At 44.6% G+C, this 12663-nt stretch overlaps 1 protein-coding gene across 2 annotated transcripts in view; it reads left to right on the forward strand.

Moving 5' to 3' along the window:
* PLXNB2 (plexin B2) overlaps positions 1–12663 on the forward strand; it is a 234377-nt gene that overhangs the window by 39821 nt on the left and 181893 nt on the right. For both annotated transcript variants that reach the window (XM_040411954.1, XM_040411944.1), the window contains exon 2: positions 9907–9965. The gene's annotated coding sequence lies outside the window, so the exon portion shown is untranslated. The remainder of the gene's footprint in view (positions 1–9906; positions 9966–12663) is intronic.

Consider the following 12663-nt stretch of genomic DNA (forward strand, 5'->3'; position numbering starts at 1 on the left):
CAATAATAGGACATGCACTACTTTTTTGCGGAATGGAAATACGGAAACGGAATGCACACTGAGTACCTTCCGTTGTTTTTGCGGACCCATTGAAGTGAATATTTCCGCATACGGTTGGCAAAAAAAAAAAAAAAAAGCGGAAAGAAAATAAGTTTGTGTGTTGTGCATGAGCCCTAAGAGATGGCTATCGGCTGAATAGGCTTTTGTCTTACAGCCAGATGAGTATGGCCAGCCTTGGTGATGGCTTCTTTAGCAGAATGTTAGAGAGAAAGTTACGTGATCTAATGACAGACCTGCAAGACAGAGGAAAGGATCTTGCTTAGTGTTTGGAAGGGGTTAAAAAGGGGTCAGTATATCTACAAAAAGAAATATAAACTACATCCCTCAGTAACTTTTGATGCTCTAGTTCTGACACTTCCCACATTGCCTGCCTTCTCTACATCTTGGCAGTAGAGACCAGTGGGGGCCTAAGAATAGGAGCAGGGGGGATTGGTGAGGTTACTACTCGCCGCTAGGGGTCTGCCAGAAATGGCCAAGCTCAACTTAACTCCCATAACCATGAACTGATGGTTCCAGCACATGAACAGCTGCTCTCCGTTCACTTTGAGGGTCTCACCTCTGGGACCTGCACCTATATGACATTGATGGCATACCCTAGCGATATGCCATCAATGTCCTAGATGGGCCAACAAATTTTAAGGCCTCTTGCACACAACCGTATGGCTTTTTCAGTGTTTTGCAGTCCGTTTTAAACGGCTTCGTTTTCATTTCAGTAGTGTTGCCGTTCCGTTTTTCCATTTGGTTTTAGTTTTTTGCGAATCTCAAACGGAAATGGAAGCATGGCCTATACCAGGGGTGGCCAACCTTACAGACACAAAGAGCCAGAAAAAAAAAATCGTATGACTGCCAATAGCCACAAGCTATCCGTTTACACAAATATGCGTGCACACGAAAGTATTACTGCAATTGAGTTATCAAACATTTAAAAGTGCATTTAAACCACCCTTCCTACCTGTAGTGTAGACAGCTTTAGTGAGAATTCTGGCAATCTTTGTTTTTCACAATGTGTTTCAAGATTTCTCAGATGACCGCCCCCTGCTCAGATGACCGCCCCCCTGCTCAGATGACCGCCCCCCTGCTCAGATGACCGCCCCCCTGCTCAGATGACCGCCCCCTGCTCAGATGACCGCCCCCCTGCTCAGATGACCGCCCCCCTGCTCAGATGACCGCCCCCCTGCTCAGATGACCGCCCCCCTGCTCAGATGACCGCCCCCCTGCTCAGATGACCGCCCCTCTGCTCAGATGACCGCCCCCCTGCTCAGATGACCGCCCCCCTGCTCAGATGACCGCCCCCCTGCTCAGATGACCGCCCCCCTGCTCAGATGACCGCCCCCCTGCTCAGATGACCGCCCCCCTGCTCAGATGACCGCCCCCCTGCTCAGATGACCGCCCCCTGCTCAGATGACCGCCCCCTGCTCAGATGACCGCCCCCCTGCTCAGATGACCGCCCCCCTGCTCAGATGACCGCCCCCCTGCTCAGATGACCGCCCCCCTGCTCAGATGACCGCCCCCCCTGCTCAGATGACCGCCCCCCTGCTCAGATGACCGCCCCCCTGCTCAGATGACCGCCCCCCTGCTCAGATGACCGCCCCCCTGCTCAGATGACCGCCCCCCTGCTCAGATGACCGCTCAGATGCTCAGGGGTGATTTGACATAGGGGAGATGTGAGCATGGGGTGTCAGATTTTTTGTGTCTTATGTGAGCACTGGGGAGACTTATTTTGTGGGTCTGATGAGGATTTGGGGGTCTTATCTGAGCTCATACTACCCCCATGTCAGATAAGACCCCCAGATCAGTACTTTAATAAAATAAAACTGTGTAGGAGGCTTATCCTACCTCTGCTGCCGCTGCTCTGAAGACTGTGGCGACCTCTCCACAGTGACCTGACGTGCACAGCGTCAGGTCAGAGCGCGGGCCTGCATGTATTAAGGGGGCGGGTGCCGGCAGAATCACATAGCCGACACCTGGCCTCTATGCTGCGTTCCCCGGCACTTAACCCCTCAGGTGCGGGCTATATGATTCTGCAGCCAGAACCCGCCTCCTGTATTTGAATAAATGAGTGAGTTAACTTCATTGGTGGCAGTGGAAACAGCCCCTCCCCTCTGCATTCTCCTTGGTGGCAGCGGCAGCACAGGGGGCAGGAGGGGACTGCTTTCTTCTTCTTTCTCCCCTGTGATGCTAATATTTTGAAACCTGCGACATCCCTGGAGTCGGGTTCCCACCCCTCGTATAATAAAGAAGAGAACTCCAGCAGTTGTGTTGCAAAATAGATGAATTGTTTATTTGAAGTGCGGCTTTAGCATACAGTAACTGCTGCCGCTATGTAGAAGATGGAGATGTGTAGTAGAAAAGGCTGCGCTCAGTGGGTGATGTTGGCGTGCAGTTGCACAACACAACTGCTGGAGTTCTCTTCTTTACTATACAGTATACAGTAATTACATAGAAAAATTGGGCCAGACATAAAATTTTCAATAGATGGTTCAGCAAAAACGGAATGGATTCAGAAGACATACGGATGCATTCAGTATCCGTTCCGTTTTTTTACAGCCCCATTGACTTGAATGGAGCAACCGAACTTGATTTGAGGGCAATAATGGGACATGTTCTATCTTTGAACGGAAATATGGAAATGGAATGCATATGGAGTACATAGGTTTTTTTTTGCGGATCGATTGAAATCAATGGTTCTGTATACAGAACACAAAAAACGGAACGTGTGCAAGAGTCCTAAAGCCATTTTGACTGGTCGGACAACTCATTTGTAGTTAGCAGCTTTTGATTCCTCAAGATGACAGGGATCTTATATGCGGCAGAAAGTGGAAAACGGTTATGGTGTATTTGTTACTGCTAACGTATAGCAGGAGCATACATTGCAGCATGTATTAAATTACAATGCTTGTTTGGAGTAGGGATGGGAGAAATGGGCTAGGTAATTAGTTGGTCACAGCATTGATCTGTAAAGAACATTGCACAGTGTGGAAATAATGGATTAATCGTTCCTCTCTAGCTGGAGCTGCCAGTCTTCTTCAGTCAGATACCTGTATGTAATGGTCTCCATACATTTTACATTGTATACCTGCTCTTTTTTTCTTTTTCAGCTCCCGCCGGTGTGGCATTTGGTAATTACATTTCTGATGAGTGACACACACACTAGCAATCTAATTAGCTTGGCTTGAACTGTATATTTCAACATGTCTGATAAAACACAGGCCTTTCATCTAAAAACAGCTGAAATAATAAACTTTCCATAGTCTGCCTGTGGAGGAAGAAAAAAGACTAAAATGGCCTTTATTGTTTGAACAAGATTAAAATCTAGATGTTAAGTGTTCTGGCCCTAGAAAAGGTTGGCTTGTGGTGTGGTCATGATGTGACCCTAGAATATGTATACCATTTAGCAGATATTCTACTACCACAGAGGTCAGGAATGTAGACGGTTGATGCAAAACACATGCATTGGTGACCTAGCCAAAGTGTCCCATACCAAAGGTCCTCATGTCTGACCAGACTTGTTACACACACACAGATATATATATATATAGCCAAATCTATGATGATCCCCAGGAGCACCATCAAATCTATCATAACCAAATGAAAAGAACATGGCACAACAGCAAACCTGCCAAGAGACGTCCGCCCACCAATACTCACGGACCGGGCAAGGAGGGCAATACTCAGAGAGGCAGCACAGAGACCTAAGGTAACCCTGGAGGAGCTGCAGAGTTCCACAGCAGAGACTGGAGTATCTGTACATAGGACGACAATAAGCCGTACGCTCCATAGAGTTGGGCTTTATGGCAGAGTGGCCAGAAGAAAGACATTACTTTCAGCTAAAAACAAAAAGGCACGTTCTGAGTTTGCGAAAAGGCATGTGGGAGACTGCCAAAATGTATGGAGGAAGGTGCTCTGGTCTGAGGAGACTAAAATTGAACTTTTCGGCCATCAAAGAAAATGCTATGTCTGACGCAAACCCAACACATCACATTACCCAAAGAACACCATCCCCACAGTGAGACATGGTGGTGGCAGCATCATGCTGTGGGATGGGACTGGGAAACTGGTCAGAGTTGAGGGAAAGATGGACAGGGATTTTCTTGAGCACAACCTGTACCACTCTGTGTGTCATTTGAGGCTAGGACGGAGGGTCACCTTCCAGCAGGACAATGACCCCAAGCACACTGCTAAAGCAACACTTGAGTGGTTTAGAGGAAACATGTAAATGTGTTGGAATGGCCTAGTCAAAGCCCAGATCTCAATCCAATAGAAAATCTGTGGTCAGACTTAAAGATTGCTGTTCAAGTGCAAACCATCCAACTTGAAGGAGCTGAATCAGTTTTGCAAGGAGGAATGGGCATAAATCCCAGTGGTAAGATGTGGCAAGATCATAGAGACTTATCCAAAGATACTTGGAGCTGTGATTGCTGCAAAAGGTGGCTCTACAAAGTATTGACTTTAGGGGGTGAATATTTTGTCCTATTTGTTTGCTTCACAATAAAAAATCTAAAAAATCTTCAAAGTTGTGGGCATGTTCTGTAAATTAAATGATGCAAATCCTCAAACAATCCATGTTAATTCCAGGGTGTGAGGCACCAAAATATGAAAAAAGTCAAGGGGTAAATACTTTTGCAAGGCACTGTGTGTGTAGATATATATATTCACAGGGAGCGAGTGTACCATTGTAAGTTAGGCTTTTCACTTTGGCTGTGAGGAGATGTAGCACTGTATGCAGAAGTGCCGTCAGTGGTGTACTCTTATGTGCCAATGTGGTCATTTATTCCTCACCGAAACGACCAATCATGGCACACTTTCATTTCTTATAGTGCCCTTGAAGCTGCACTGTGATTAAATGCAATGGGCAACAATGGCAGTTTCTCTTTTACACATTTCAAAAAATGTACTCCATTGAATTCCTTTGGAGAGATGCCCTAAGGCCAAGAGCAGAGGTCATTGTGCAGGAAGGACGATAAGTTGTGACAATTACCTATAACAAATGGTGTGATCCTGTGTCCTCTACATATAGCTCAGGGCTGGCCAACCTGCGGCTCTCCAGCTGTTGTAAAACTACAACTCCCACCATGCCCTGCTGTAGGCTGATAGCTGTAGGCAGACTGGGCATGCTAGTTGTAGTTTTGCAACAGCTGGAGGGCCGCAGGTTGGCCATACCTGATATAGGTGTTCCCCTCCATTGTAGTCCTACCTGTGGTAATAATGAGATGACTGCTGAGAAGTGATCTGTAAAGAACAGGCATAGTCAGCCTAATATGAGGCTCTGTGGCTATTATGAATGCTGGAAGATTTAATGATTACTTATTAAATACAAATAGACATGAAAAATGAAAAAATAAGAATAATAATCTTAAGAATATATGTATCGTATAGATGCTGTAAAGCAAATCTCTAGGTGATGTTCACAGGGCTATCCCTGTCATCATATAGAAGCAGAAAATAGTATTTAAAAAAATCTTAGGGGGAGATTTATCAAAGTGGTGTAAAGTAGGGCTTGCTTAGTTGCCCAAAGCAACCAATCAGATAACACCTTTCATTTTCCAAAGGAACTGTAAAAATGAAAGGAGGGCTAAGAGCAACTAAGCCAGGTCTACTTTACACTAGTTTGATATCTCCCCCTTTGGTAAATATAAAACAGATTGTAAGAGAAATAGTGTTAGGTTTTATCCAGTTTACAACCATGGTGTGTGGTGCTGGCATTTAATCCTGTGGGTTTAAAGGGCATCTGTCAGCAGATTTGTACATATGACACTGGCTGACCTGTTACATGTGCACTTGGCTGCTGAAGGCATCTGTGTTGGTCCCATGTTCATATGTGCTTGCATTGCTGAGAAAAAAATGAAGTTTAAATACATGCCAATGAGCCTTTTGGAGCAATGGGGGTGTTTCCATTACTCCTAGAGGCTCTGCTCTCTAGTGCTGCGCCCCCTGGCACTCAGTCTAGAAGAGAGACCACAGGCGCTTTCTTTACCGCCTTCTTATTGGGTCCTATTCAGTGCCTAGAGGAAGCAGCTTTCCTGCTTGTTCTATTGGATTGCGTGATTGCCGGGGGTTCTCAAGCATAGCAGAGCTGCTGGGTGTTAGCAGACCCAATTCTGTACTGCCCCTACAGGCTCCTATGGAGGCCCTAATTACAGTGGAACAGTGAAGAATAAAAGTCATTTTGTGACCTCTTGGAGGACATATTGTGTATGTACTAAAAAAAAAAAAAAAAAAGGCAACTGAAATGGTTGCCATAGCCGTCAGTGCACACAAGGCTTTGGGTATTATATACCAAAATAAAGAACCCCTTTTAATAATTTGTTTTGGTGTCAATTTGCACATTAAATAAATAAAGAGCTATGCATTTTCTGCAGTTTTCCCCAAAATAAAACTAAAAGATGGGAAAAATTAAAAAAAACATCAATATATCAGATATCAACATCAAATATTAATAAAGAGCCATATGGGTCACTTGAGAAAACGTTGCAAAAAATATTTTGTTAGCCCAACAACTGAAAGTCACCACATGCACTAAATGACAGTGTCTAGTCATAATGCCCTTTTAGGCCCGGTCATTAAGGGGATAATTACTCTAAATCTAGAGGAGACACATGCCCTTTAAATCGGCTCTCTTTCTAGGCATAGTAATGCTCTGTTGCGTAGAGGTCGGCCCTCTGGAGATGAATCCTCTTGATTTGACAGCACAATTTACATTACCAGAGTCTGCATATTATTTGAGCCCTTTACTGTCAGAAATCTTGTTTTCTAGCTTGAAAGTAGAATCTAATATTTTCCTAAATGTTCATACCTTCCTTATATATTCCGAGATTCCATTTTACCTGACAGGTTGTGCTAGTCTTTGTGGTTTATTAACTAAACCTTTCTATTTTATTTGTTTAGGGGTTATTGAGAATCCCAGAGAGACTCTAGTTTTCCTGCCTGATGTATGAAACTAGTCTGTAAATGTGTCTGTTGTCTACCGTACTTGTACCTCTCCCCTTTTCTGTGCCCCCGTCAATGTATCTACTTCAGAGTCCTGCCATTTCTGGAATGATACCTAGATGGGTAAAGGGGGAAACTAACTCTCCTTAGGGAGAGAGCACCTTAATCCGTGTGCGGAAACTTATAGGCCATACATGCTCTTCTGGGAGGGAAGGGATGCAAGTGAGCTCTTAACAAGCTCTGCCTCTAAGGCCACCAGATGTAAGGCAGCTATCCTAGAAGTCAATGTTCAGCTCTTAAAATAAGCCTTGAGACATCCCTAAGGAGAGTTAGTTCCCCCCCCCCCCCCTTACCCGGACACAGGCCTCTTACCCACTTAAGCCAGTACTCTCTTCTCTGCACTGATGAGGGGCAATTACCCCCGAAACAGCGGTCTGCAGATGAGGTGCTGGCTTATTTAATATCAAAGTCATATCTCAAGGCTTATTTTAAAAGCCGAACATTGACTTCTAGGATAGCTGCCTTACATCTGGTGGCCTTAGAGGCAGAGCTTGTTAAGTGCTCACTTGCATCCCTTCCCTCCTAGATGGGTAAATTCATGCTTGTGCCTGAATCATTTGGGGGGGGGGGGGGCGCAATATTTCATGTAGATGTTTGTTTGGATGTCATTCTGCTGAATCATCAGACCCTTTGTACAAGTAGTTAGTGAAATGTTTAAAGGGAACCTGTCACTGGGATTTTGTGTATAGAGCTGAGGACATGGGTTGCTAGATGGCCGCTAGCACATATGCAATACCCAGTCCCCATAGCTCTGTGTGCTTTTATTGTGTAAAAAAAACGATTTGATACATATGAAAATTAACCTGAGATGAGTCCTGTCCCTGACTCATCTCAGGTTAATTAGCATATGTATTAAATCGGTTTTATTACACAATAAAAGCACACAGAGCTATGGGAACTGGATATTGCGGATGTGCTAGCGGCCATCTAGCAACCCATGTCCTCAGCTCTATACTCAAAATCCCGGTGACAGGTTCCCTTTAAAGTTGGGGCAGGACATTTGTGTAACAGGCTAGAAAGCTTTACGCCTCCTCCACACGTTGCGGAATACATGTGGTTTATCGGCGTAGATTCCCATGCAGAAAAACCGCAACATATTACAGTACCAGCAAAGACAAATCTCATGTACACGTTACAGGTTTTTTCAGTGTGGATTTCAAAATCTGCAGTGTGTCAATTATGTTTGCAGTTTTAGCTGCGGATTTCACGCTTTTTAATGGAAGGGTGAGATCTGTGGCAAAACCGCATCTAATCCGCACCAAAAACGGCAATTAGACATTGCCGTTTTTGGTGCATGAATGCTGCAGAAACGGCAACGTCTGAAACTACAGCTCCTATAATCCTACTTTCACCCCTATGGGAGTTACAAGAACAGATGAGTAAGGCCTCATGCACACGACCGTTGTTGTGTTCCGTGTCTGTTGTTCCGTTTTCCGTGATTTTCTGCGGACCCATTGACTTTCAATGGGTCCGTTGAAAACTCGGATAATGCACCGCTTGTCATCCGCGTCCGTGATCCGTGTTTCCAGTCCGTCAAAAAAATATGACCTGTCCTATTTTTTTCACGGACAACGGTTCGCGGACCCATTCGAGTCAATGGGTCAGTGAAAAAACACGGAGGCACACAAGATGGACATCCGCGTCCGCGCGTCCGTTTTTTTCCTATCATTTGCAAGGCAAACTTGACTTAGATTTTTTTCCACTTTCCTTCATGTCTGGTGATCCTCCAAAAATCAAGGAAGACACATGGAAACGGATCACGGAACAACGGAACCCCGTTTTGCGGACCGTGAAAAAACACTGTCGTGTGCATGAGGCCTAAGAGTGCATGCTGGGAGTTGTAGTTTCACAGCAGCTGGAGTGCTGAAGGTTGCTGATCCCTGTTCTAGACCAAGCAAGGTCTTCTGTCGAGTCTTTTTCACTATGCTCTAGAACATGTTTATTAAAGGGGTTCTTCGGGCTTTTTCTATTGATGACAGATCCTCAAGATAGGTTATCAATATCGGATCGGCAGGGGTCTCCCTTCTCACATCCTGTCTGCTGCTGCTGTCCCATAGACATACAGCAGCGGACAGGAAGAGCGATTGGAGGCAGCACTGTGCACGCCGACTCCTCATACAGCTGATTAGTGGAGGTGCGGGGAGTCGGACCCCTGCCAATCTGATATTGATAACCTATCCTGAGGATAGGTCATCAATATGAAAAAGCCCGGACAACCCCTTTAAGTTAATCGATCTAGATAGAATCATTTTACATTAATAATGGTTATTTGGAATCCAGAAGTTATTGCCATACAGTGCTTGCACAATCTAATTAGTCTCCGCACCACTTTTGCTCACACTAGAACAGTTATGTACTGTAGTTTTACACCAAGACCGTATATCTCCTGTCAACAGTTCCCCAAAAGAACTCCACCCATTAGTGCAAACTTTTTACTGGGGCCCATACACCTTCAATTACGATCTATGCTGACTGCCTCACAACCCGCCAGTATATGTGTTTTTCAATGGAGAGAGAAGGGCACCGACAGATGCCTCTGGTGGCAACTTACCCCCCAGGAGAACAAAAGGTTCGGCCAACAATACTCTGTGTATGGAGGCCTTTGTCTGTAATATTGGTCCAGGTAAAAAGCAGATGCTTGACAAACCAGTTGTCAGGCAAGGGGTAGAATGATGGATTAGACCAGGTCCTTCATCTTGGATCCTTGATTAGTCGTTAGCTGTTCAATTATGGGTCCAGCAAAACTGGACCTGTGTAAACGGGGCCTAACTGAAGACTTGTTTTTTGTGTATTCATTTGCGATACTGAACTTTGCTAGATCTGTACACTGACATTTTTATATTTTAATTTTGCTTCTAGGTTTGAATCTACACAATAAAACTGGATATTACATGTCCAATTTTTCAGAATTTTTAAAGGTAGGTGTATTTTTCATTTTCATTTTTTTTTGCTTTTGGTCTTTTATGTATTTATGAAATCCTCATAAGATATTGTAAGAAAATTAAACTGACATTTTAGAACTAGGAGGATTTTGTGTGCAGTATATTCGAAGAGGACTTGTCCCCATTTCTGACATGTCCGTTTTAATAGATACTTGTATTCCCCATGAAATGACATTGGGCACTGTCAGACTGGGTAGTGACAAAGCTTTAAAGGGATTCTGTCACCTCTTTTTACCCTATAGAGATGCGGACATGCACGGCTAGATCGCTGCTAGCATGTCTGAAATATACCTGTCCCATATCTCAGAGTGGTTTTATTGAGTAAAAAATAATTTTATATATATGCAAATCAGCCTGGTAAGGAGCCCAAGGTGCTGCACTAACCGTTCTGGAGCCCAGCCACACCCCCTGTGAAGGAGACAAGCACCGCCTGTATCCAGGAATCTCCTCCTTGCTCACTAAGTCAGAACGCCGTAATCTCGCGGTGCGCAAGCTCGCGCATGCGCAATTCCATCCCTGAGGCTGATACCAGCACAGGGAAGGAACACTATTAAGATTACGGCGATCTGACTTCGTGAGCAAGGAGGAGATTCATTGATACAGGCGGTGCAGGGCTCCTTACCAGGCTGATTTACGTATATATAAAATCATTTTTTTTACACTCAATAAAACCACTCGGAGATATGGGACAGGTATATTGCAGACATGCTAGCAGCAATCTAGCCGTGCATGTCCACATCTTTATAGGGTAAAAAGAGGTGACAGAATCCCTTTTAACTGGTAATCATAAATGTACTCGACAGGGGAATAGCGCAATACAGAGTTATGAGAAAAGATGCTGCAGAATTGTTAATTTCATAGGACTTATAAGTATTTACTGAAAATAGACCTGTTTGGAGTGGTGACAGATCCTCTTTAAAAGGGGTTATCCTGTAAAAAATGATGACTTACCCTTAGTATACGCCATCATTATCACATCAGCGTCCCCGCCGATGAGCTGTTTCGGGGAGCTGCTGTGATCACCGGAGCTCTGGTAATCGATGCAGGCACCCGGCAGCTTTACGAGAATAGTGCCGTACATTCTATAGTGGCTGTGCTTGGTATTGCAGCTCATTGACTTGAATGGGGCTGAGCTACAACTAGGCCATATGACCAATGTACAGTGATGTCACTGGGCCATGATGAGGCTGCAGTGCTCAAGGCCTCTTCTAATAGCTGATCGGCGGTGGCCCCGGGTGTCACACCTAGCAGAGGATACTGATGACCTATCCTGAGGATAAGTCCTAAATATCTTTTCTTGGATAACCCCTTTAAGGATGTGCATTGCTTGCAATCTGCTGTGTAAAGCGTCTTCCATTCATTCAGTAAACAAAAAACTAAGTGCAATTAATTGTACAAAAGGGCTAAAAAATGTCCTGTCAGATTTGTATGGAATAAACTGTATGAAATGGTAGACATATGGAGGAACAGTTGAGGTCTTGTGGACCTGTTTTGCTATTTTATAGTCCTCTAGCAGTTGGTCATTGCGGAACCTAGCAAAAATAGTTGTCCAACTCCACATGTAAGTCTCTAAAGATCAAAATGTGGCAGTGAATCCTTAAAAGAAACGTGTCATCAGAAAATTACCTAATGTTTAAAGCACCTTTTTTATGTTTAAACAAGTTTTTAAAGAATTTTTTGTTATTTTTCATTTTCCGTGTCAATATCTATATTTTAAACAAAAAAATTTAAAATCCTGAAGTTTTTGCGCTGGCCAGTAAGCCTAATAATAGGAGCCACTTCTTGGTTATATATGGTATATATTTGTTATATATTGGTATGTGTGTGTATAATATATATACACCCACACACACAACACAGGATCCACCATTCACAATAGGTGATATCACAGCTTATCAGCTTCCTCGTGACCTGTACAGGTCACAGAGCATGCCTAGGAAACTCTCCCATAGAAGTCAATAGGGTTCCCTTCTGACCATTGTGTCTATAGTCCATGTGGCTTCCATAAAGCAATTTTCCTAATGCTTTGTAAATTCTGTTAAGAACAGCTCAAGGCAAAATGGAAGCCCCCATAATCATGTTAAGGAAATAGAATAAACAAATCTACAGTCTGAAAATTAACAGATGAGTAAAAAAAAAGGAGATGTGTTGCGATCTAGTTTTAACTGGCAGAAAGAAATTCCTTTTAAAGTGGTTGTCCGGGTTCAGAGCTGAACCCGGACATACCTCCATTTTCACTCCGGCAGCCCCACTGACTTGAGCATCGGAGCAATTCATGCTCCGATGCTCTCCTTTGCCCTGCGCTAAATCGCGCGGGGAAAAGGCATTTTTAGGAGTTCCGGCGACGTACTGGGGCTCTCCATGGGGCTGCCAGGAAGCCCGGGGACGTCAACGCCACTGATGGTCGGGCTTTAGCGCTGCCCTAGCAAGTAAAACGGCTAGGGCAGCGCTAAAGCCCGCCCATCAGAGCCGGTGATGTCACCGAACACACTGCTGGGCGGAAGCTTCCGCCCGGCAGTGTGTTATGATAAACAAAAGAGCCCGTGCCCTGCGCGATATAGTGCAGGGCAAGGGAGCGCATCGGAGCATGAGATGCTCCGATGCTAACCTCAGGGAGCTGCCTGGGTGAAAATAAGGGTATGTCCGGGTTCAGCTCTGAACCCGGACAACCCCT

Source organism: Bufo bufo, chromosome 1, assembly GCF_905171765.1.
Source record: "Bufo bufo chromosome 1, aBufBuf1.1, whole genome shotgun sequence".
NCBI lineage: Eukaryota > Metazoa > Chordata > Amphibia > Anura > Bufonidae > Bufo > Bufo bufo.